A 21,073-nucleotide genomic window follows, 5' to 3' on the forward strand; every position below is an offset into this window, starting at 1 on the left:
TCAAACCCCCCCCTCTAATCCGTCGAGGATTTTTGTGCAACGTGCCAAGAGATAGCATTTAACTCTTCAGAAGCTACAGCAAAATAAGTTAGTGCATATGTGCACCCAACAGTCTAAATTTACCATGTAACACGAGAGCAGATGGCAATGATCCTTTATAAAGCTGATGGCATTAGCACATCCCTGGCAGCCACTTGATCTTGTTTTTGAGTGAACCTTTCGCCTTCCAACAGTTCCTATCACGCTTTGACAGCTCAACAGTAATGTCACACAGTCATGCTATTTGTGCAGAATGCAACGTACAATAAAATATTCCAAAATCTTGTGGTCATATTATGGTCACCCTGTGATATCTAGTGGGAATTTTAACTGGTGGAATTTTAACCAGGGTCAATTAAAAAGGAGCAGGTCAATTAACCGCAGGGATTTTAACGCCGCTGTGTTTAGGCAGTGGATGAGGCGCATGCCTATATCGGGCAAATCAGTCCTATTACGTCAATAGGACCCCGATAGACTTCTGAATAGGGTGTCCGCTGCAGACGCCCCCTCCATGAAAGCTGAAGACTGAAGAAGCCACAAAATGTTAAACTTTCCTTTGTGGGGCCAGGAGGAGGAGGAGGAGGAGAAGTACCCCTCCGGGCTCCACCAGGAAAGTTTCAGCCCCTGTTGCCCCAGGCTCCCTCCCACCTTCCCACTGCAAGACCCTGCTCAAACCCCCTCCCCACCACTTTACCTTCCAGCCGGTGGACAGCCTTCGGGCCATGTGTTTTTAACCAGTCAGCTGTCAGAAATCATACGTCTAGTCATCGCCGAATTGACCAATCGCTGGTGTTAGTACGTATGTGGTGCAAAGCAAAGCTCTGTGTATGGTGAGTTATAATAATTGAGAATTATTGTATGCTACATAACTGTCGGATGCTTGCTTGTAATCTCTTGCTGATTTTTAAGTAAAAGGGCCTAGAAATTCACTTGGGCGCGGGCAGCTCGCTCGCGCCCAAAAGTTAGCGCTGGGCGGGGAGGCATTAGCGCACGCCGTATATTCGTCTTCTGCACCCCAATTCGGAAGCGGGCGCTATACCAGGGTGTGCCCGCCTCCGTTTGGGGCGCTGCAACTGAATATCGGCGCGCTAGTTGCCGCAGCGCCACCCGATGCGGTGCGGCAGGCTGCGGTACTGCAGGCCTCCCCCTTCTCTTAAGGGGGAGGTGCCTGCAACGGCCGAAGCCCCGATCGCGAGTGCCGGCAAAAGAGCCCGGCACAACGGAGAAGTGCCGGGCTCCACGGAAACCAGCCGGCAATGCCGCGGGGGGGGGTGGAGGAGGCCGGGGAAGGAGGTGCGGGCAGGCGGCCGCCGAAAAAGCGGCCGGCCGCACCTTCAGCTTTAAAGCACCCCACTATGGCAGCAGGACGGCCCCGTTTTCTGTTCGCTGTTTGCGCCCGCTTCGGAGGAGGCGGGCGCAAATAAATATGGGGATCGGCGCGGTTTCGGGGCGTTACGGGCCACCACGCACACCGATGACGTCATCGGTCCCGGCGCAGCGTTAACGGCTACCGCCGCCAATACCGCTGCAGTCAATTTCAGCGCTACCACCCCGCCGGCGCAAAAGACCTCTTTAGGCGCTAAGTGGGCGCAAGGCCCACTGAATTTCTAGGCCAAGGAGTTTTACAGATTCGTTGGGTTTTGTGTTGTCTGTTTGACGGTTCTGAACTTTGGAAACTGTTTGATGGGGTGAGGGACGATTTCCGCACATCTTACAGATTTTTGGCGCCCGAACAGGGACCTGTTCAGAGCAGACAATGGCAAAGATGATGGATGAGTTAGTCATTAAGCATGTGGTGGGGAAGTTACCCCTTCGAGAGGGGTGGGTACGGGTCATTATAGACGGTGATGATCCGGTATTGGAGGCTGAACAGTGGACACAAGGGTCCACGTGTCGGCCAGAGTTAATGACATCCATTTGGTTGTTGGCCTATCAAAGGCAGGTTAAGAACGATGAATGTACAAAGATTAAGTTACGAAAGGAAATAGAAGATATGGCAGAGAAAGCCAGTGACCGAGAAGCGGTGGTAAACCGACTTCTGAAGGATTAGAGGAAGAAAGGAAGAGCAAGAGGAGGCTTGAGAAAAGATTTGAGAAGGAAAAGGAAAGGTGGGTTAATAAAGAACAGTACCTTGAGAGCCAGGTGACAAATAACCAGAATCAGTGTGACGTGTGGTCATTGAAGGAAGCAGATCAGAGGCACCGGGCAGTGCAGGCTGAAAGGGCCAATGAGGACCTGAAAGCCACGTATAGGGTTGTTCATAAACAGAATTTTGAAGATCGGGTTGCTCGAAGGGATCACACTGAGTGCAAAAAGATTAAGGAGTTGGAGGATAAATTACGGGTCCAGAGGGGCATAGTGTGTGCCATGACCCCCTTTTCAGGAGAAAAAGAATCAGAAAGTGAAGAAAGGGATAGTGAATGTGATGAAGGTAAAGTGAAGATAGAGCAGGGGCCAAGTTATGACCCACCAGAGGGGGTTCGACCCCCACCTTTGGCCGCAATGCACCAGAAACGGTATCAGGCGCCGGCTGAGGGTGCAGGAGCAGGAGACTTAGGGGTGCTCGATTGGGAGTTTGTGATTCCGTATATTACGAAGGATTTAAGGAAAATGTCCAGCAATATGAATAAGTTGGAGCTGGCATTATCTAGAGGTGGAACTAGTGGCTGGTTTGAACAACTTGGATGAGGAAGAGAAAAAGTGCTTCCTGCTATTCACTCTAAGCCCCGGTGTTTATGCAGGCTTCCCACTGGGAGACTATGAGGGGCTGAAGGTGAGAATTGCCCAGGTGATGGGACAGGGAAAAGGGGATCCTTTTAAAGCTATAGCAGACATAGAGCAGGGTCCAAATGAGACTCCGGCAGCATTTGCCGACAGACTGTGGCCTACATATCAAGTGACGATGGGAGGGGCACTAGGACCTAGAGGACAGCTAGCAGGAGCAGCACGCTTTGATTTCTCACAGTTTCCCGTACTTACAAGCTGCTATGTCAGATTTTGATCTAGAAGATGGGGAAAATAGAGAGGCTAAAGTGGTGAGGAAAACGACCCTGCGCTTCGAGGCGCACCAGACAGACAAAAGGAGTACTGGAGTAATGAATAAGCCAAAGGGCAAGGTTTGTGAAATGAAAGGGGGATCCCCTTGGAGATGGCAGCAGGAAGGGACTGCCCAGAGAGGTGGGGGTCAGGACAAGGTATGTTATAACAGTGGTGGAACGGGACATTTTATGCGTTATTGTAAGAGACCTAAGAAAGGACAGGCTGAGGCTCCACAACCGGCAGAGCCGCGACCTAGCACCCCCAATTATGAGGGAGTTGGTCAAACTGGTTGCTAAGACTATAAGGGAGCTTGATACTCCCCAAGGGAAAATCCACATGGCCCATGGGGAGGACCGCAGGGAGATCCAAGCATGACGGGGCCGCGCCCAGCCCGAGTACCTGTGTCCACTCAGTACGATGATTGGGGAAGACCATGTGTAGACATCGGGCCAGATTTTCCGATCGGAGGCTCCCTGCGTGCGGATGCCTCTGATCAGGAAAATCTACGAACTTACCTGCTGGCTCTGTAGGTCCCGACACTTCCAGTCCTGGGCCTCTCCTGGTGCGCGCGCGCAGAGGCCCAGGTATCCCAGGGGTGCAGACGGTTCGCAAGCGTCCCTGGGATCACGTGGGCCATGGGGAAACAATCAAAGAAGGGAATCCCCATTCATACTTTTGACCGGTCTCTCCGGATAGACCTGTCAAAAGTATGAATGGGGATTGCCGTAATAAAACTCACTACGCACTTGGTTTGAGCATAAAGCAAGGCTTTAATCAACTTGTTTCAGAACATGGAGGTCTAGTTGTACTTCACTAGTTCCTTGTCTTACAAAATGTCCCTGGCAAGCTGGGCCCACGCCCGAGTATTTATACTCCTTGGACGGCGCCACCAGCTGGCTGTCCAGTGTGATTTCACAAGTAGTTTCTTGATGAATGATGAGATTTATAACATTCTTCCTGCCTAAAAGATTTGGAAGTCAGCTGACTTCCTCTTAGCGGATTAGGCGGACCACGAATAGCCGCAGTCTTTTAGATCTTTGTTTATAGCTAGAAGGCACGTCTCCCCGGACCGTGTCTTGGTCCCTGGGCCACTTGATGCGTACCGGTGGGTCGACAGGGCCCGTGTTGCTCTGATCGACCCGAGGGAGGCTGGGGAGATTGTGACTCTGGGTGCGGGCCCCCACAGGCGCAGAACTGGCTTCATCCTGTTGGATAGCCGGGGATTGACCGGCGTCCTGGCCTCGGGTGGCCATCCCACGGGGAATGCTTGGCTCCCCGAGTGGATCCGGTGGGGCACCGGGCAGATCTCTCGATGTCCCAGGTAGGGCATCATCTTCAGGGGAGCGCAGAGTGTCGGCATCATCCCCGTGGGTCCCTCTATTGGTTGGGTCCGTGGAACCGGCCGGACAGGGAGCCAGGTCCCGGAGCAAAACGATGGACTCCCGGCCATCAGGGTACCGCACGTGCGCGTACATGGGGTTGATATCTGTGAGTTCTACCTCGTCGACGAGAGGATCGTTTTTAGATGATCGGACGAATCTTCGGAGCAGCACGGGGCCGGGAGCTGCCAACCATGATGGTAGAGACATCCCATGGGTGGAGCGACGCTGGAAGCTGAAGAATCGCTCGTGAGGTGTGACATTGGTAGACGTAGAGAGACCTAATGGAATGCAACACATCAGGGAGCATAGTTTCCCACTGCTGGTCTGATAGGTTGCGTGACCTCAGCGCAAGACAAACAGCGTTCCAAATGATAGCGTTGTATTTCTCAACCTGTCCGTTACCAATCGGATGGTACGGTGTCGTTTTACTTGTGGCGATACCCCGTTGGGAGAGATAACTTTTGAGTTCGCTTGACATGAAGGAGGGACCCTGATCAGAGTGGATGAAATTGGCCGTACCGCAAAGGGAAAAGACCTGATCAAGGCATTTGATCACTGTGGAAGTAAGCATATTGGGACAGGGGAAAGCAAAGGGAAAGCGTGAATATTCGTCCACCATAGTCAGTAAGTAGGTGTTTCGCATTGAGGAAGGCAATGGCCCTTTCAAGTCAATGCTGAGTCGCTGCATAGGCTGCATAGCGTGTATGAGCAAGCCATCCGATGGACGGAAGAATTGCGGTTTTAATTCCGCATAAATTCTACAGGAGGAGCACGTTCTTTTCACATCTTCCGTAGAAAATGGGAGATTTTTAGATTAAAGTGCAACATATGGGTAATGCCAGGATGGCATAAGTCAGTATGAAGATCCGCCAGAGTTGAAGTTGACATAGAAGAGCAGCATGCCCGCGTGAGGGTATCCGGGGCCACATTCTCTTTGCCGGGTCGATAATGTATGGTGTATCCAAAGGCGGCCAATTCCATCCTCCAGAGTTGTATTTTGTTATTCTTGATCTTAGTGCATTTCCGGTTATCCAGCATAAAGGCCACGGAGCGCTGATCGGTTATAAGTGTGAAATGGCGACGAGAGAGAAAATGACTCCATTTACGTACTGCTTCGATGATGGCCGTAGCCTCCTTCTCGACAGAAGGATAATGGAGCTCGCTACCCTGCAAAGTTCTGGACAGAAATGCAACGGGTCGACCACCTTGATTCAAAGTAGCAGAGGTCGCCACATCCGATGCATCGCACTCGACCACGAAAGGAAGATTTTCATCAATGGAACGAAGCGTGGTTTTTTCCAGTTGTTGCTTGAGGAGGTTGAAAGCTGAAATAGCCGTTGCCTCCAATGGAAATGATTGCGTGAAGCAGGGGCTGGATCTTGTCGGAGAAGTGGGATATCCACTTCGCATAATAGGCGAACATGCCGAGTGCCCGACGAAGAGAGCTGAGATTCGTAGGGGGAGGAAGCTCCTGAAGTGGACGAAGTTGCTTCAGATCCAGTTTGATGACACCGTTGCCCACCCAGTAGCCAAGGATTTTGACTGATGGTACTGATTTCACAGATTTGGACTCATTTAAGGTTAAGTTGCGACGACGGAGAACGTCAAAAAATTTCTGGAGGTTGGCATCATGCTCCTTCTGGTCATGACCAGCAATGGTGATATTATCCAGATATGGAAAAGTGTCCGTTAAGTTCCCCTGTTTGACTAGGCTATTCATTGCCCATTGAAAGACGGCCACCCCATTGGTGACCCCAAATGGAAGGCGACAAAACTGGTAAAGCCGACCATTGGCCTCAAAGGCCGTATACTTTTTGTCAGTCCTTTACCGTCACTTGATGATATGCGCTCTTTAAATCAAAAGTTGAAAATACCTTGTAGTTGGCAAGGTTATTGACCATGTCACCGATGCGTGGTAGTGGGTAGGCATCCAGGTCGATATACTGGTTAATAGTTTGCGAATAATCGATGCAAAGACGTTTCTTGTGTTGCTTCAGAGGATTTTTAACAACGACGACTTGAGCCCGCCAGGAAGATGAACATGACTCAATGATACCGTCAGCTAGAAGGCGAGAGATTTCTGTCTTGATAAAGGATCGATCATCTTGGCTGAAACGTCATGATTTAGTGACTATGGACTTACATCGGGGGGAAAGATTGGCAAACAAGGAGGGCTCGTCGAGCGAAGCCGCCGAAAGCGCACAAAACGGTACTTTGAAATAGTAAGCTCTGGCTTTGACCCTCCAAACTCGAAAGTGAGTCTTTTGTGTTGTTTCTGGAAATCCTGTCCCAGGAGCACATCACTGCATAGGTTCTTGAGCACCCTGAGCCGGGTGGAGAAATAAGTGCGGCCATTGAGAATAAGGTCGACAAGACAAAAGCCGGAAGAATTGGTGGTCAGTATCGTCAGAGCCATTGCAATTTCCCTGTCCGAGGGGTAAATACGCAGTTTTAACTTACTGACAGCCCGCTCACTAATGAAGCTGTCAGGGCTGCATGAGTCGATTAGTGCACTTAAATGTGTCCATTTACCGAAACCTTCGTGGCTGCATGGGACAGACTTTGGGGGAAAACAGCTGTGATGGGAGGAGGGGCAGTTTTACCCTTGACAGCTGTAACCTTAGTAGTGGTTCTTGGGGGAGGAGCAGTTTTATAGATTGCAGCTGTAACCTTAGTAGTGGCTCTTGGGGGAGGAGCAGTTTTATAGATAGTAACTACAAAACTAACAGGAGCTCTCGACCGGTATACCTTAGAAAAGTGGCCTTTCTTACTAACAGCGGCTCTTGACTGGCATACCTTAGAAAAGTGACCTTTCTTGCTGCAATGATTGCAGGTCGCGTTACGAGCAGGATAACATTTCCTATAATGGAACGCACCTCCACAGAAGAAACACTTCCTTCCAGATTGCCAAGATGCCGCTAAGGCGAGGTCGTCATCAGTGTAGGTTTCTAGGGTAGGGTTGTCATCAGCCGGGTTGGAGTCTTCATCCATGAGGGCTTCCGCCCGAGGCCTATCGAAAGAGTCACTAAAAGTGATAGCAGCAACCCGTGCACGTGGTGAAAGACAGGTGTCTGCATTCCTCTTTGCTAAGCCCAGAGAGCACGCCTGGTCATAGGCAGTCTGTAACTTGAGGGTTTTATTCTCCAACAGACGCTGACGTATGAAGGGAGATGCAATCCCATTAATAAAGGAATCACGAATTAACTCCTTCTGGTACTGCTCAGCTGTAACAGCTTTAAGATTACAATCCTTGCTGAGCCTGTGAAGTTTCTGAAGGAATTCGTCAAGTGATTCCCCGGGTTGTTGTCGAGTTGTGGCCAGTAGATGCCGAGCAATAATTTAATTTGGGGACTTGACATATAGCTGCTGTAGTATTTGGATAGCGGCGTCATAGTCTACACAGTCTTCAATATAATCAAACACATGAGGGGATACATAATTAGCAAGCATTCGTAACTTGTTAGGAACATTCTCACCACACTCCTCAAGGAAGTTGCTAAAGGTGCGATACCAGTGTTTCCATACCTTAGCAGCTGTAAGTGAATTCGGGTCTAGGTCGAGGCGGGCGGGTCTGAGTAGTTTCTCCGTGATTGATCGATTACTTGTCTGAGTTCCCTTCTACGGTTCGAGTCATAGCTGGCTGTTCCCGAATCACCCAAAGCATGGAGTCGATATCAAGTTGATTAAATTGACGTAATAAAACTCACTACGCACTTGGTTTGAGCATAAAGCAAGGCTTTAATCAACTTGTTTCAAAACATGAAGATCTAGTTGTACTTCACTAGTTCCTTGTCTTACAAAATGTCCCTGGGCAAGCTGGGCCCAAGCCCGAGTATTTATACTCCTTGGACAGCGCCACCAGCTGGCCATCCAGTGTTATTTCATGAGTAGTTTCTTGATGAATGACGAGATTTTTAACAGGGATCACATTAAAAAACAGTTAAACAATAAATCAATTTTTTTTATATCACGTTTTTAAAATTAGTTAAAATTACATTAAATTAAATATTTTAAACAAAAATTTAATTTTTTGAAAAAAATAATTAAAGTTTTTTACGGGGCTAAAAATAAACTTACTTTTTTTAAAAGTATATTTAAATTATAAATGAGTTTAAAAAAAACAGTTTTTTACTTTTTTAAACTCTTATGCTGGTAAAAGCAGGCCTTTACCAGGCGTAAGATTTTTAAGGGTATTCAGCGGGCAGAGGTCCTGCAGAAAGCGGAACTCTCCACCCGCAGAGGCCCTTCTCCAGGGCAGGTGTGTGATCTGTCAGGAGGATTCTTGACAGATCGAAAGTGCCGGTTTTCAGTGCATGCGCTTCGCATGCCTGAAACCGGCACGTGCGAGGCCCCTACGGGAGCCTACGCACCTCGTACACACCCGTGGGGGTCGGGATATCCGGGCCATCGTGATTGAGGGAGAGAGAGGGGACTATTTGGTAGACACCAGAGCATCGAGTACGATAGTCCACTCTCCCTCCCCGATGCCACCTCCCTGGTCAGGTGGAACCCCCTATGTGTTGGGCGGTTTTACGGGCAACTCAGTGGCTGGGGCGGTGCCAAGACCTTTGAGTTTTAAGGTAGGGCCCCTCCAAACAAAGTGGACGTGTATACTGATGAAATGGAATCAGCCAAGAATGGGAGTGCTGGGGCCTGATTGGATGTTAGCCCACAATGTGGTCGTGGATATGGTTAATAACTGTTTGTGGATTGGGGTGGATCATGGCGAGGGAGTAGTGGTTGTACCCCCGCGCCACGGTGAGGCATGGATGGTAACACCAGCCGGGCCCTATGACTTAGAAACACTAACGGCGAAGGTGCCCGAAAGGTATCAGACCATAGTGCGGGATGCCACGGGAGCTTTTACTACCCGTAAACATGATTGTGGCAGGGTAGCAGGAGTCAAGGTGCGAGTGGGGGGAGAACCCATGTCCTGGCCCCAGAAACAGTATACGTTCCCCAAGGAAGCTGAAAATGATTTGGAGAAAGTTGTTGTGTCCTTGGTGGAACAAAGGGTATTAAAACCTATTGTGGCACAGGTTAACTCCCCTATTTGGCCGGTAAAGAAACCGGACAACTCTTGGCGGATGACTGTAGATTACAGTGTTTTGAATAAAAACATTCCTGCCTGTGCTCCCACAGTAGCAGCCATGGTTGACCTGACTGGCAACATTCCAAGCTCTGCCACAGTGTTCACAGTGTTGGACACATCAAATGGGTTCTAGTCGATCCCCTTGCACCCGGAGGACCAGTACAAGTTTGCTTTTACTTTTAAGGGACAGCAGTACGGGTGGGCGTGTCTGCCACGAGGGTTCCACAATAGTCCGAACATTTTACATCAGTGTATGGCTCACTGTCTATCAGAATTTAGTCGGCCAGGTCAGCTTGTGCAGTATGTAGATGACCTATTGCTGTTTGCAGGCAGTGACAGTGAGCATGAGTAATTACTGCAGGAACTGTTAGAATTGCTTCCAGCCGCAGGTTTTAAAGTAAACCCCAAGATAGGACAATGGGAGGTTCAGTTTCTCGGGCTAATTCTCCGACCAGGAGAGCGCACTATAGATGATGTGAAGCATAAAACGGTCCAGGAACTGCCCTGCCCGGGGTCGGTAACTGCTCTCCAATCATTCCTGGGTCTGACAGGGCACTGTAGAGAATTAATTGAGAATTATGTGGCCACGGTGGCTCCTCTGCTGAGATTGCTTAGAAAAGGAGTAGATTGGGAATGGGATGAGCACTGTGAGGAGACTTATACAGTTAAAACGGAACCTGCAATCGGCCACGGCCCTGGGGGCAATATACCATACAAAATACTTTTTTCTTCAGGTAGCAGCGACAAATGCCAGTCTGGGCGCTGTTTTAATGCAGGAAGTAAATGGGCGGCTGAGACCGGTAACCTATGCCTCCAGACTAAGGGACTTTCTACCTGTGAGAGGCATTTGCTCGCCACATTCTGGGCAGTAAGACATTTTGCCATATTCACGGGAACCCAGCCCATCACTCTCCCCACCCGCCACACACCAACCTGTCTCCTGTTAGAAAGCCGAATTAAAGAGGGAACGATGTCAAGCACCCAAGTAGCTGCATGGACCCTACAGTTAGAAGGAATGGATCTGAGAGTAAGGACACCAAGCAAGCCAAAGCTAGCGGCTAACCTTATTTATCAGGACCATCTCACACCTGTACGGTAGAGGGGGTGTTATAAATCTCATCATCATAAAGAAACTGCTCATGAAATAACGCTGGATGACCAGCTGGTGGCAGATTCATTTTGTGTTGTCTGTTCGATGGGTCTGAACTCTGGAAACTGTTTGACGGGGCGAGGGGCGATTTGCACACGTCTTACACCAACTTCGATCTCTCCCCGACCCCCCATGATCTTCGACCACCTCCCACAATCTCTACCTCCAACAACCACTATACCTATCCTCTCCTGGGCTGCGGCCTTATGCTGCAGCAATCCCTGCCAACAAGCCAAACCTATCAATCAGGCTGGCTTCCAGGCGGGGAATCAGTTTTCCGACCATAACTCCTCTCCCCACATCACCCCCCACCGTTCTGAAACCCCGCTCCCGTAAATATCAGGGCCATTGAGCTTCCTTTGCCCCGGGCAACCTCCCCCTTCACAGATAATCATTTTACTTAGCTCTAAATTGAACACCTCCAGCACGGGTTTCCCAGGGCTCGGGAAACTGACAAAAGAAACAAAGCGAGTTCAGGTGGGTATTGAAACTAGTCATTGCCCCATCTGAATAAAAGCTCACTGATTACAGCTGGTGTCTCAGTTCCCTCTGGCAAACATTTGAGTTCTTGTGTGGATACAGCTTTCTTTCAACTTTGGAGGCTTTCAAACTGACGAGATGGTGCGTTGGATGTGTTTGACAGCACATCAGAAGAGGGAGACCATCACCATCCACGGCTGCGACAACGTGCTGTGGTTGGAGCAGCAGAGAGGGGCACAGGAGGGAGGGGCACAGGAGAGAGGGGCACAGGAGGGAGGGGCACAGGAGGGAGGGGCACAGGAGAGAGGGGGACAGGAGGGAGGGGCGCAGGAGGGAGGGGCACAGGAGAGAGGGGCACAGGAGGGAGGGGAACAGGAGGAAGGTGCACAGGAGGGAGGGGCACAGGAGAGAGGGGCACAGGAGGAAGGTGCACAGGAGAGAGGGGCACAAGAGAGAGGGGCACAGGAGGGAGGGGCACAGGAGAGAGGGGCACAAGAGAGGGGCACAGGCGAGAGGGGCACAGGAGGGAGGGGCACAGGAGAGAGGGGCACAGGAGGGAGGGGCACAGGAGAGAGGGGCACAGGAGGGAGGGGGACAGGCGAGAGGGGCACAGGAGGGAGGGGCACAGGAGGGAGGGGCACAGGAGGAAGGTGCACAGGAGAGAGGGGCACAAGAGAGAGGGGGACAGGAGAGAGGGGGACAGGAGGGAGGGGGACAGGAGAGAGGGGCACAAGAGAGAGGGGCACAGGAGGGAGGGGCACAGGAGAGGGGGGCACAAGAGAGGGGCACAGGCGAGAGGGGCACAGGAGGGAGGGGCACAGGAGGAAGGTGCACAGGAGAGAGGGGCACAGGAGAGAGGGGCACAAGAGAGAGGGGCACAGGAGGGAGGGGCACAGGAGAGAGGGGCACAAGAGAGAGGGGCACAGGAGGGATGGGCACAGGAGGGGGGCACAGGAGAGAGGGGCACAAGAGAGAGGGGCACAGGAGGGAGGGGCACAGGAGAGAGGGGCACAAGAGAGGGGCACAGGCGAGAGGGGCACAGGAGGGAGGGGCACAGGAGGAAGGTGCACAGGAGGGAGGGGCACAGGAGAGAGGTGCCCAGGAGGGAGATGCCCAGGAGGGAGTTGCACAGGAGAGTGGTGCACAGGAGAGAGGTGCACAGGAGAGAGGTGCACAGGAGGGATGGGCACAGGAGAGTGGTGCCCAGGAGGGAGATGCCCAGGAGGGAGTTGCACAGGAGAGAGGTGCACAGGAGAGAGGTGCACAGGAGAGAGGTGCACAGGAGGGATGGGCACAGGAGAGTGGTGCCCAGGAGGGAGATGCCCAGGAGGGAGTTGCACAGGAGAGAGGTGCACAGGAGAGAGGGGCACAGGAGGGAGTTGCACAGGAGGGAGGTGCAGAGGAGGGAGGTGCAGAGGAGGGAGGTGCAGAGGAGGGAGGTGCACAGGAGAGAGGTGCTCAGGAGAGAGGTGCACAGGAGAGAGGTGCACAGGAGAGAGGTGCAGAGGAGAGAGGTGCAGAGGAGGGAGGTGCACAGGAGAGAGGTGCTCAGGAGAGAGGTGCACAGGAGAGAGGTGCAGAGGAGGGAGGTGCACAGGAGAGAGGTGCACAGGAGAGAGGTGCAGAGGAGGGAGGTGCAGAGGAGGGAGGTGCACAGGAGAGAGGTGCACAGGAGAGAGGTGCAGAGGAGGGAGGTGCACAGGAGAGAGGTGCACAGGAGAGAGGTGCAGAGGAGGGAGGTGCACAGGAGAGAGGTGCACAGGAGAGAGGTGCAGAGGAGAGAGGTGCAGAGGAGCGAGGTGCAGAGGAGGGAGGTGCACAGGAAAGAGGTTTACAGGAGAGAGGTGCTCAGGAGAGAGGTGCAGAGGAGGGAGGTGCACAGGAGAGAGATGCTCAGAAGGGAGGAGCACAGGCGGGAGGAGCAGTAGAGAGAGGGGCACAGGAGGGAGGTGCAGAGGAGGGAGGTGCACAGGAGAGAGCGACACAGGAGAGAGGGGCACAGGAGAGAGCTGCACTGGAGAGAGGGGCACAGGAGAGAGCTGCACAGGAGGGAGGTGCACAGGAGGGAAGAGCACAGGAGGGAGGTGCACAGGAGGGAAGAGCACAGGAGGGAGGTGCACAGGAAAGGGGCTGAGGTTGCACGAAGCACTACCCATGTCACAGGGTTTTGTTGAATCCGTGATTCTTAAAGTATGATGTTTTCCAATAACTAGACGGAGGCTGTAACTTAACAATCAACAGGTGTTTACTGGAGGAGGGTAGTCTAAAGACTAACAGTACAGAGGCATGCTCAAGGCTTATATACAGGTGTGGTCACTGCCGGTACTACAGTATACAGGAGCTGTAAAAGTAGTTCTCTCTTAAAGGTACATACACTACAATTCCTCCCCTTTTAGATTAACATTACCCATAACATTCAAATAACAGTTAACACTTTAACATGCACATTAAATTGAAATAGTCCATTTATAGATTCAGTCTTGGGGCGACTTCCTGATCCTTTCTGGATAGCGCCTTTCCTGAGGTTCTTGTTCTTGGTGCGGAGGCGATTCTGGCCCCCTTTCGTCGGTTAGTTCATCAGTTTCCACTGCTACTGTTTCTGAGGTAGATGCTACCGGTATGTTGGGTTCATCCCCAGGTATGCGAGACATGGGGTTGACTCGTTCCTTTGATGCTAGGATCTGGTCGACGTGGCATCTCACAATGTTCTCCCCAACATCCACTGTGTACATTAATGGCCCCTGCCGTGTGCATATCGTTCCGGGTTGCCATTTCTCTGTTTGGTAGTCGCGGGCCAAGACTGGTTGTCCTACATTTAAGCTCCTTGTCGGCTTCTCATTGATGTGCTGGAATTGCTTATCCTCAACATTTCTTCGCACATTTGGTCTGAGCAAATCCAGACGAGATCTCAACCTTTGGTTAAAGAACATCATGGCCGGGGTCTGGTTGGTAACTGCATCTGTCGCATTTCTGTAGGCTAACAGGAAATTGTCCACCTTATGCTGTAGTGGAATTTCATCATCGCACATGTCCTTTATCGCCTTTTTAAAGGTTTGTACGAACCTCTCAGCCAATCCATTTGTGGCTGGATGATACAGGGCGGATGTGTAATGCCTTACCCGATTCCTTCTCATAAATTTCCGAAACTCTTCGGACACAAACTGTGGTCCATTATCACAGCAAATCTGCTCTGGCAAGCCGTTCCTGGCAAATATGGTCCATAGGACTGCAATCGTTTTCTCTGTAGTGGTTGAGGACATTTTTATCACCTCAGGCCATTTCGAGTGCGCATCCACTGCTATTAAGAACATTGAGTCCATGAATGGACCAGCAAAATCAATATGCACCCATTGCCATGGAGAGGAGGGCCACTCCCATGGGTGTAGAGGGGCATGTGGTGGTGCATTTTGGACCTTCTGGCATCCTGGGCAGCTCTTTGTTAGGTCCTCGATTTATTGATCGATCCCCGGCCACCACACATAAGCCCTAGCAAGGCTTTTCATTTTCACCCCTCCCAGATGACCTTCGTGAAGCTCATTGAGCACTCTTTCCCTTAACTTGGGTGGAATTACCACTCGGGATCCACACATCACTGTCCCCTGGCATACTGACAGATGTTGTCTTCTGGATGAGAATGTTGGCAACAGTGAGTCGCCATGTGTTGGCCATCCCCTCACCGTCAAATCATATACCCGAGACAGTGTCGGATCATTGCGGGTCTCCTTCTCTATATCCGCGTTAGTTACTGGCAATCGTTCAATTATTGACGAATAAAATATTTCGATAGGGTCCACTGCTGGTGCTTCCTCCACAGTAGGCAATGGCAGGCGTGATAGCCGATCAGCGTTTCCATGCTGTTTCGTGCCTTTATACTCTATTCCATATTGGTTCGCCCCTAGAAAAAGGGACCATCTTTGTAGCCGTTGTGCAGTCATCACCGGAACGCCCTTCTTTGGATTAAAGATGGAGACAAGTGGTTGGTGATCAGTCAGCAAGGTGAACGTCTGCCCATGCAGATAGTGGTTGAATTTTTTTACTCCCCATACGAGGCTGAGGGCCTCCCTGTCGATCTGGGTGTAGTTGCGCTCGGCTGATGTTAGTGACCGAGACGCAAAGGCTGCTGGCCTCTCCAACCCGTCTGGGAATTTGTGCGACAGCACCGCTCCAATACCATAGGGTGATGCATCACATGCCAACCGAATTGGTAGTGCTGGGTTGAAATGGGCCAACACCTCTTTTGATGCGATCAATTCTTTGCACTTCTGGAAAGCTCATTTACATTCGTCATTCCACTTCCATGGTACCCCCGTTTGCAGTAGGGTGTTCAGTGGGTGTAATACTGTAGACAAATTTGGTAAGAACTTATGGTAGTAGTTCACCAGCCTGAGGAACGACCTCAGTTGTGACACATTTCCCGGTGCTGGAGCCTTGACGACTGCCTCAATCTTTTCAGGGGACTTATGTAACCCCTCTTCATCAATAACGTGGCCACAATACGAGATCCGCTTCTGGAAAAACTCGCACTTGTGGCGATTAGCTCGTCGCCCATATTCCTTTAATCTAGTGAGCACCTTCTCCAGGTTGGCGAGGTGATCACTGTCATTTTCGCCCGTGACCAGGATGTCGTCCAAATAACACTGGGTCCCTGCAATCCCTTGCAGGACTTGATCCATTGCCCTTTGCCAAATAGCCGGAGCCGATGCTACCCCGAACAGCAGCCGGTTGTATTGGTAGAGACCTTTATGAGTGTTGATCGTGAGGTATTGTTTCGAGGCTTCTTCTACCTCCATTTGCAGGTACGCCTGGGCCAGATCAATTTTGGTGAAGTGTTTACCTCCAGAGAGCGAGGTGAAAATATCCTCAATCCGTGGAAGTGGATATTGTACCGTGTGAAGGACTGGGTTCACTGTCACCTTAAAATCCCCACAGATGCGGACCTTCTTTGGTTCCCCAGGCGTATTACTCAATGACCTCTTCATTACAGGAACGATGGGTGTAGCCCACTCGCTCCAGTCTACTTTGGACAGTACTCCTGAACGTTCCAACCCTTCCAGCTCTGCTTCGACGGCTGGTCGGATCGCATAAGGTACCGGTCTGGCCTTAAAAATCTTTGGGCTTGCATTTTCCTCCACTTTAATCGTCGCTGTTATGCCTTTTAGTGTTCCGAGTCCCTCCTGGAACACTTCTTGTGCATCAGTTAGCATTTTTGACAGTCGTCCAGGTGTGACGTCGTCATCCTTTTTGGCCTCACCCTTCAGTGCCTGTATGGAATGCCAATCTAATTGTATCTTCCGGATCCATTCATGTCCTAGTAGTGGTGGTCCTACATCTGGCAATACATATAGGTCCATTTTAGGTATTTCCTGGCCTTTGTATATCACTTTCACCCTTATTTTTCCTTGGGGTAGATTTTTGCCCCGTGTACGTCTTCAAGACAATCTCTGTAGCTTTCAAGGGTATATGTGAAAATAGCCGCTTGTAGTTCCTTTGGTTTATAACTGTTAGGGCTGATCCTGTGTCCAATTCCATTTTCACTTGGACTCTGTCTATCTTGAGTGTGACCCAGATAGTCTGGTGATCCTCCATTTTGATTACCTTATGTAGTTTCAGACAACCCAGCTCCTTGCTTCCGGAGTCTGTATCACTTTTCTGTTCGTCTGAGCTACTGTCCATCACCTTACGTACCTTTTTGTACTTCTCCTGTGGAGATATTTTGCTGCTGGTTTTCTTCCCTGACCTGCAGACTCTTGCTATGTGTCCTGCTTTTCCACACTGTCTGCACACTTGGTCCTTGAACCAACAATCCTTCTGGTCGTGTGTTGTTCTGCCGCAGCGATAACACTTCCCTGCTCCATATGACATTTCATTGGTGCCATATTCTTGCGGTCTCTGTTGTATCTCTGCAGCGCCCCGTGCGGCTGCTTCATGTGATACTGCCATACTGAAAGCCTTGTCCAGCGTTAGATCCTTTTCTGATAGAAGCCGTTTCTGGGTTCCTTCACTTTGAAGCCCACACACAAACTTGTCCCTTAACGTATCTGCTAGTCCCAATCCAAACTGGCAGTGTTTCGATAGCTTGCGCAGTTCCGTTAAGTACTCAGCATTACTTTCGTCTTTATGCTGGTTCCTTTTGTGGAACTTAAATCTTTCTGCTATCAGCAGCGGTGTGGGGTTTAAGTGGTCCTGTAGGATTTCTACTATGCTTTCGAAATTCTCATCCACTGGCTTCTCTGGGGTTATTAGGTTTCGCAGTAAGCCATAAGTTTTTGCACCAATGGAATTTAACAAAACCAGTGCTTTCCTAGCATCTGGCACTTCATTCGCCCTGCAGTACACCTCAATGCGTTCCACATATGTCGCTCAATCTTCGACTTCATTGTCGAACGCAGTGATACTGCCACTCTTCGGCATCCCTGGGTGTGATTAAACTGTCTAAAATGGCGTCTCCCGCGCTCTCCCTTCTTCGCCACTGGCACAAAATGGCGTCTCCCGCGCTTTCCTTTCTTCCCACGCTCGCCCTTCTTCTCCGCTGCGGCTCCTAAAATGGCGTCTCCCACGCTCTCCCTTCTTCTCCACGGCTCAATGGTGTCTCCCGCGCTTCCTTTCTTTCCCCCACGGACGCTGTTCAGCCCTTGAGCCCTGGCTGTGCTCTGCGCGTTCTCCTGTGCGCCTCTCCCGTTGCCGCCACTCGGTCCTGAACCCGGCTGCTGCTTTACCCTCTCTCTCTCTTTTTTGTTTTTCCTCGACGCCGCTCGGTTTTCAACCCCGGCTGCGCCCTGTGTGCTTCACCCTCTCTCTTACCCCGTCGACGCTGCTCGGCCTTTTCTGTGCCGTCGGTCGGCTCCAGCCGCCGCTGTCCGGGAAGGGTCTGCGCTGTACCTGTTGCCAGTCTGTTGCTGGATCGTCGTGGCTGGGGAACCAAGCCCGGCTCTCAACAGCCTCCCCTGCGATGTTCACTCTCTGCCGGATGACTGGGCGGTTGCTCGTGGTCAACGCCCGTGCTTCTGGCCTTGACTTTCTTCCACCGCCCTCCCGGAGCGAATCCTTGAAAGGAAATGCAGAGTTGCAGGTAGATTCGCATCGACCTCGTCGCCACTGTTGAATCCGTGATTCTTAAAGTATGATGTTTTCCAATAACTAGACGGAGGCTGTAACTTAACAATCAACAGGTGTTTACTGGAGGAGGGTAGTCTAAAGACTAACAGTACAGAGGCATGCTCAAGGCTTATATACAGGTGTGGTCACTGCCGGTACTACAGTATACAGGAGCTGTAAAAGTAGTTCTCTCTTAAAGGTACATACACTACAGGTTTAAAGACAGAGGCCTAGAAATTCGGTGGGCTGCGCCACCAGTTAGCGCCTAAAGAGGGCACTCAGTGGCTTTAGCGCCACTGGCCGCGTCTCCTGCGATATTTAGCTGGGGCGCTAATGGCGGCGTTAACCTGTTGCGTTGTGCTGCCTCCAATGACGTCATCGGTATGCGCAGCGCCCCGCTACCGCCCCGATCTCGATATTTGGCAGCGACCGCCTCTGTAGCGCCGTTCGCAAATGGCGCCCGGTTCACGGGGCCTTCCTGCGGCGGCAGTGGCGCAAATTAAGGTGGAGGTGCGGGGCGGCCGTTTTTTCCGGCGGCCGCCTGCCAGCACCTCCATCCCCGGCCTCCTAATCGCCCCCCACGGCATTGCTGGCTGTTTTCCGAGAGCCCGGCACTTCTCCTCGGTGCCGGGCTCTTTTGCCGGCACTCGCAATCTCCGATCGCACTGGTGCAGGCCCCTCCCCCTTAAGAATGAGAGGAAGGCCTGCAGTACTGCAGCGCGCCGTGCCTCAGCGTGTGGCGCTGCGGCATGTTGCGCTGCGATATTCAGTTTCAGCGCCCTAAGAGGGACGCGGAGCGCCTCGTGCCTCGCCCCGTGTCCCTCTTGGAGCGCTCAAGCTGAATTTCCGACGGTCGCTACTGCTCCAAACGATCGCTAAATCCGGCGCCCAGGCGAGCTTGGTTCCACCCAATTTCACCCCCAGAAACTCAGCTTCCTTGGCCTTTCTAAAGAGCAGTGTTTCTGCAGGCTGTGGTTGTTATGTCAGGTGGTGGCAGACATCTGCAGCCTTCTAGAAGAACCTAGCGGACACGCATTACCAGTTGTTTTGACGAACACCACTGCTCTCAATTTTTTGCCTCTGGTTCCTTCCAGGGTGATAACGGAGACATCTTGAGGGTCTCACAGTCTACTGCACATAAATCCATAAGACAGGTGACAGATAGGTTGTTTGCCAGGGCTGGAAGTTTTGTACATTTTCTCTGTGATGACAATAGCCAGAAGGAGCAGGCACTCAGCGTCGCCTCTCTGACTACATTCCCACAAGTACAGTGTTCCATCGACTGCACACACGTGGAAATTCGAGCACCACCACAGCAACCAGCAGTTTTTATAAACCACAAGGGATGTTCATCCATCAATGTGTAGCTGGTGTGCCCCCACAAGAAGGTTTGCACCAGATTCCCTGGGAGCTGTCATGATGCATTCTGCGGCAGACCAACATTCCACACCTTTTCATTCCAGGAAGTAGACTTAAAGGCTGGCTTGTAAGAGATAAGGGATAGCCACTTCAAACTTGACTCATGACCCCTGTGAGGAACCCCACCAATGAGACGCAGGAGCGCTACAACGAGAGCCACATGACCACCAGGTGTGTCATAGAGCAAGCCATCAGCATATTGAAGATGCGCTTCAGGTGCCTAGATAGGTCTGGAGGCACATTTCAGTACTCGCCAGCGAGGGTGTCTGGAATTATAGTGGAGCCCTGCACAGCAGAGAGGATTGCAGATGGAGGAGAATGAAGGGGCTCACCATTCATCTTCAGATGAGGAGAACATAGAGGAAGAGGAGGAGGATAAAGATGGGCCAGACATCGCCAGACCAGCTGCTTACATTGCTGTCTGGGATGCCAGGGAGGCCCTAATATCACAAAGGTTCACCTAATGTGAAACATAAGAAATGAAATCCTGTGTCCACTCTTGCCACCAGGGCCACCACCTCTGCCATCTCAGCCCCCTTTGCACTAAACAGTCCTTCAACTACTGCACATCCACCCAATGGGACTTGTCATTTATTGACATTCATGAAACAAGTGAAAGGGTGAGTTGGCACTCGGGGCACAATAATGGAGCAAGACGTGAAAGTGGTGCTAATCAATACATTTTATGTGCAATTATAAAAAATGGGAACTTAACAACATAACATTTTGTCAAACACCCATGTGCATACCTTTAGTGAAATACAATTTCTTGAAGTTACACTTCTTTCCCCTTCTGCGTGGTGCATGCTGTGTGGCTTCAGCAGAGGTCGAGGCAGGCTACTCAGATGCCTGCCCTGATTGCCGAGATGCTTTTGGCCTATGCCCCCTGGGTGTTGGATCCCCTGAGAGCCCTGCCAAAGACTGCTCCAGCTGCACCTGTGTAGGGGCAGACTCAGCCTGAGCAGATGAGGCAGCATATCGGGTACTCACTGAGGTGGGTGGGGAACAACAGGTGAGAAGAGGGCGCGCTTTAAGTGGAGTACCCACTTCCATGTCTCCTTTCGCCATCATCCCTTTCCTGAGCCACATCAGTCCTACCACACTGCTGCAGATCAGCTTGGTGGAGATTAGTGACGCGTTGTAAGGCCACAAATACGATATCTGTCATCTGTTTATGGTGGCAGTCATCTCTTACATGGCCGTGGGCATGGCCTGCATGGACTCATTTGAGAGTCCATGGAGGCAGCCGCTCTCTCCATGGCAGACATTCTCGCAATTCCCTTTGCCACTAATCCACTACTGTTCGAGTTGGACTCCTCCATCCTTTCCGCTATTGTGGAGAGTGTGCATAGCATATCTGAAGCACCTCTAGCATTC

The 21,073-nt window shown here is 51.3% G+C and overlaps 1 long non-coding RNA gene across 1 annotated transcript in view; it reads left to right on the plus strand.

Annotated features, from left to right (window-relative positions):
• Positions 1-541: 541 nt before the first annotated feature.
• The window catches only part of LOC147107601 (uncharacterized), a 167,156-nt gene continuing 146,624 nt past the window's right edge, over positions 542-21,073 (plus strand). The window contains exon 1 of the long non-coding RNA XR_015080921.1: positions 542-869. This is a non-coding gene — a long non-coding RNA (uncharacterized LOC147107601). The remainder of the gene's footprint in view (positions 870-21,073) is intronic.

The sequence above is a fragment of the Somniosus microcephalus genome, chromosome 14 (assembly GCF_052327205.1).
Source record: "Somniosus microcephalus isolate GS21.2 chromosome 14, FLI_Smic_1.0, whole genome shotgun sequence".
Classification (NCBI taxonomy): Eukaryota; Metazoa; Chordata; class Chondrichthyes; order Squaliformes; family Somniosidae; genus Somniosus; species Somniosus microcephalus.